Below are 5,399 nucleotides of genomic sequence, written 5' to 3'. Positions count from 1 at the left end.
TCCTTGCTCTTGGGACGATTTAGTAAGAGCAGCAATTGCTCTTTCAACACTAGTTTGAACTTCAAACAGACCCACTGCTCCATGAAAGCCCTCACTCCTCTCGCAAAGTGAAAATAAGGGCAGTTAGTTAGATCCCTGTGTCCTGGGGTCAGTACTCTAGGGGCAAGTATTGTGCATTTGAGAAAATAGCAAGAAAATTATGCCTTTGGGACTCAAAAGCTGAGTGTGTTTATAATTTAGGGCTTGTAATCACATGTGAGAAAAAAAACAAAACAAAGCAAAGAGCACAGTTTTGAGTCAGATCCAGGCTCCAAACTTAAGTGACTTTGATATAACTAACTATTAATGCGGTATATTAAATTTTCTGTTTCTTAAAACAGAACTCTTTGATATGACCTTTACTCTATTAACTAGAAGCCGATTAATCAAAAATCTTTAAATAATTAAAATCTACCTTTCTCTCTCTCTCCCCTACCCACCCTCTGCCCCATCCCATACACATTTTGGTTATAAGCAGAAAGGCAAGGAGAAAACGATTAAATTTAACATTGTGGAAAAGAGTACATTAGATGAAAAGTCAGAAATCTTTCATTCTCTCTTGTTAATACTAACAAGCTGGTTGCATTTAGGCATATCACTTAAGTAATGTGAGCTTAGTTAGTAAACTGTATTAAAGGTAGTTTACATCTAAGGTTGTGTAGTTTGGGGAAGTCGATGGGAATTGGTGACAATGACAAAGAGAGTGGGACCATTGCCTCTTTTTCTCCTTATTTATATAGATCTGAAGAAAGCAAATTTCTACTTTCTTTTAGGTATTAGAATTGCACTGTTAGCACCTCCTCCCATGAACTTCCCCTTAAGGTGGGAGAGGGCTAAAGTCTGATTCCTGGGAGCCACTTCTCTCTCCTGGGTTGTGTGGGTGTTAAAGGTTACTGTTTCCACAAGGCCCATCCTTTTCTTTTTCTGGTTGGCGGACCTAGAGGGCACAGGTACAGTACTCTCCTTCCAGCCCTCCCCTCTTCATCCATGTGGTGAGCAAACCTGGGTTTGCACCCAGGTCCCATCTAGTAAATCAGAGACACTCATATATGACCAACTGATGAAAATGTTTACAACTGGTCCATGATAACTAATGCAGACACTGTCATTAAGCATTGAGAAATCTGTCCATCCAATCTAGATTAGATAAATTAATAAGCATGAAGCAAGTTCATGTTCCCATTAAAAACTCTAAATATTGATGTAGCCAAGAGGAATATGTATAACACTAAATGTTTATATTGGAAAACAAGTAAGTGCTATAATCAAGATAATATCTATGGAACTAAAACAATATTTTCAAATTAAAACCAAATTAAGCAAAGAGAGGACATAATAAAATAAGAGTAAAAATCAATAAAACTAAAAACAAATTAATAGAGAAAATCAATGAAGTAAAAGTGGTTCTTTGAAAAAAATCAATTAATTTGATAAATTTCTAGCCACACTGATTAAGAAAAAAAGAGGGAGACACAAATTACTCATATTGGGAATGAAAGAGAAGACATCAATATATGCCCTACAGAAATTAAAATGATAAGGTAATATTGTAAACACCTTTATGCCAATTAATTTGATAGTTTGGGTGAAATGGACAAATTCTTTGACAGACATAAACTACTCAAGAAGAAATATGTGATTTGAATTGTCTTTATTAAAGCAATTGAATTTATTAACAAAACTTTGCCATAAATAATACTTTAGGCCTAGATGGGTTTGCTGGTGATTTCTACCAAATATTTAAGGAAGAAATATACCAATTTTATACAATCTCATACTAAAATAGAAGAGGAGTAAACATTTCCTAAGTAATTTTATGAGGTCAGCATTACCCTTATAGCAAGCCCTTCAGAGAAAGACATTACAGGAAAAAGAAAAAGAAAAAAAGAAAAGCTAATATCCTTTATAAATACTAACACAACATTCTTAAAAATAACGAAATTTTATCAGTTAGAATTTATCGATATGTAAAAGATTATAAAAATAAAAAATAGAGTTCATCTCTAGTCTACAGCCATACCACCCTGAACATGCTCAATCTTGCCTGATTTTGGAAGTTAAGCAGGGTTGGGCCTGGTTAGTACTTGGATGGAAGACCATCTAGGGATACCAGCTGCTGTAGGCATTAAAAAAAAAAATAGAGTTAATCCAAAAATGCAAGGTTGATTCAACATCTGAAAGTTCATCAACTTAATCAATCAGGTCGATGGACACAAAATAAAACACCTGATAGTCAAATCAATAGATGCAAAAAAGCGTATGACAAAATCCAACATCTATTCATGATAACCTTTTCAACCAGCTAAAAATAAAAGTGTACTTCCTCACCTTTATAAAGGTCATCTATTAAAAACTATAGCTAACATTATATGACATTTTAAAAAAGGCAAAACTATAGGAATAGGGGCGAGCAGGAGGTAAGCTTTGGGGGATAATTGGTTGGTGCTTACGTGACAGCATATGGAGCAAGACTTACTGAACTCCACATCTAAAAAACGTGAATTTTACTCTACATAAATGATGCCCCAACAAACCCGATTTATTTTCTAAGTTTTATGGCTGACAACTCCTATAGAAATCTTTGGAACAAAACCAATATACAGGTGTGTTAAGTTCACCTCTTAAGGAGCAAGTATGCTATACATTTAAACAGCTCCAGAGAACAGAGAAACATGGTTTCCTGATGTTACATGAGAACAGTCCCCAAAATTTCACAAAGATGGCAATTAAAGAAAACTCCAGGTTCGTGATTATAGGTATAAATGTATCAAATGAAATATTAGCAAACCTATTTGACCAATATTTTTATTTATTTATTTTTATTTTTTTAGGCGAGGAAACTCTTGGTTGACCTCACAAATTACAAGGACCTTATCAGCTTACAATCCCTTATTATTATTTATTTTTACACCTACAACACCTGGTCTTCCTAGGTGGTCTCCCTTCCAAGTACTAACCAAGCCTGACCCTGCTTAACTTTTGAGATTAGACAGGATCAGGCTTGTTCAGGGTAGCATGGCCATAGCTACTTGACCAATATCTTTAAAAAGTAATGCACCATAGTCAAGTAGAGTTTATTACAAAATTTCAAAAATATTTCACTGTAAGTTATCTATTAACATCTATTTCTAATTTTGAAAAACCTCAATAAACAAAAAAATATAATTTAATATGCAACTTAAATAGAACATTATGAAATATCACCCAAAATTCTTCTAACTAATGAAATACCAGAAGAAGAAATGAAAATGAACATAAGTCAAAATTATTACAGATTACATAACTGTACATCCAGAAAACTCAAGAAAATAAATACAAGAAATCCTGTCATGTGCTATTATATGCATAAAACTTGAGAACCGTATACTCAGTGAAATAAGTCAGTTACAAAAAGATAAATACTGTCTCATTCTTATATGAGGTGTCTAAAGTAGTCAAATTCATAGAAAGAGAAAGTAGAATGTGGTTATCAGAGTCTAGGGGGAAGGGCAGGTAACGGAAAATTGTTCAATACAGAGTTTCAGTTTTCTAGAGATCTGTTGCACAATAATGTGCATAAAGTTAACATTGCTGTACTGTACACTTAAAAATGGTTTAAGATAGTAAATTTTATGTTATGTGCTTTTTACCACAATAAAAAAATTCTATTGGAACTAATTAGACTATTTGTCTATATTTTAATAATAATAATCTATGATTAGAAGGCAATAGAAAAGTAGCAACCAGTTGGAAAACATAATGAAAAAATAGGTGCCAGTAGTAATGACAAGAACAGCAATATAATACCTTGGATAAACCAAAACTTGCGGAATCTATTTAAAATAACCATAGAGCTTTACTAAAGAACATAAACAAAAACTTGAATAAATGTCCTAGCATGTCCTTCAATGATGAGGTCAATTATTATAAAGATGCAAATTCTTCTCAGCTTAATCTATAAGTATAATAAAATTTCAATAAACATTCTAATTGAAAAATTTAAAACTCAAATACAATATTAATTATATCTAGAATATTAAGGTCTGAAAATAGTCTAGTCTTTGAAAAGGTATTGTAATAAGTGTGAAGGAGATAGTGTTTGTTATGCTAGATGTTAGATATCAAAACATATTATATCACTATAGTAATTAAAACAGTTCAGCACCGTGTACTTTTATTATCAAAAAAAAGACAGGAAACTTTCATGAATTAAAAGATCAGAAACAACTCTTTGACATTGTTCTTAGTAATATTTTATTTTGATATATCTCCTTGGGCAATGGAAACTAAAGAAAAAATAAACTGATGGAACAATATCAAACTAAAAATTTTTGCACATCAAAGGAAACCATTAACAAAATGAAAAGACTACTTATTGAATGGAAGAAGATATTCACAAATGATACACCTGATAAGGGTAATCCAAAATTTATAAAGAACTCGGAGAACTTAACGCCCAAAAAATCATCAACAAAATTAAAAGACAACCTACAAAATGGGAGAAGATATTTGCCAATAATACATCCAATAAGGGGTTAATATCTAAAATATATAAGGAACTCAGACAACTTAACACCAAAAAAAAACAATGATTATAAAATGAGTAGAGGACCTGAATAGACTTCTCCAAAGAGGATATACGGATGGCCAATGGACATATGAAAAGATCCTCAATGTCACTAATTATCAGAGAAATGTAAATTAAAAGCATAATGAGATATCCCCTCACACCTGTCAGATTGGCTATCATCAATAATCAACAAACAACAAATATTGGCAAGGATGTGGAGAAAAGGGAACTTTTGTGCACACTGTTGGTGGGATCACAAATTGGTGTATCCACTATGAGAAACACTATGGAGGTTTTCAAAAAATAAAAAAATAGAACTACCTTATGACCCAGCAATTCCATTTCTGGGTATTTATCTGAAGAAATCCAAAACATTAATTCAAAAATATATATGCCCCCCTATGTTTTTTTTGCAGCATTTTTTTTTACAACAGCCAAGATATGGAAGCAACCTAAGTGCTCATCAATAGATAATTGGATAAAGAAGATGTGATACACATATACAATGGAATATTACTCGGCCATAAAAAAAGAATGAATTCTTAACATTTGCAACACCATGAATGGACATAGAGTGTATTATACTAAGTGAAATAAGTCAGACAGTAAAGAACAAAACCATGTGATTTCACTTACATGTGAAATATAAAGAGCAAAATAAATGAACAGACAAAACTGAAACAGCCTCGTAGATACAGAAAACAAATTGTTGGTTGCCAGATGGGAGGGGAGTTGGGAGGCTGGCTGAAAAAAGGGAATGGATTAAGAAGTACAAATTGGTAGCTACAAAATAGTCACTGGGATGTAAAGT

General features: G+C 32.6%; 2 pseudogenes; one reads left to right on the top strand and one right to left on the bottom strand.

The window, feature by feature from the left end:
• The first annotated feature begins 2,045 nt into the window (after positions 1-2,045).
• Positions 2,046-2,164, top strand: LOC118603658 (annotated as a pseudogene).
• Positions 2,165-2,947: 783 nt separating this feature from the next.
• LOC118603607 lies at positions 2,948-3,066 on the bottom strand (annotated as a pseudogene).
• Positions 3,067-5,399: the final 2,333 nt, after the last annotated feature.

This window comes from Rousettus aegyptiacus, unplaced genomic scaffold, assembly GCF_014176215.1.
Source record: "Rousettus aegyptiacus isolate mRouAeg1 unplaced genomic scaffold, mRouAeg1.p scaffold_m13_p_5, whole genome shotgun sequence".
Lineage (NCBI taxonomy): Eukaryota > Metazoa > Chordata > Mammalia > Chiroptera > Pteropodidae > Rousettus > Rousettus aegyptiacus.
This window is presented reverse-complemented; position numbering and strand designations above follow the sequence as displayed.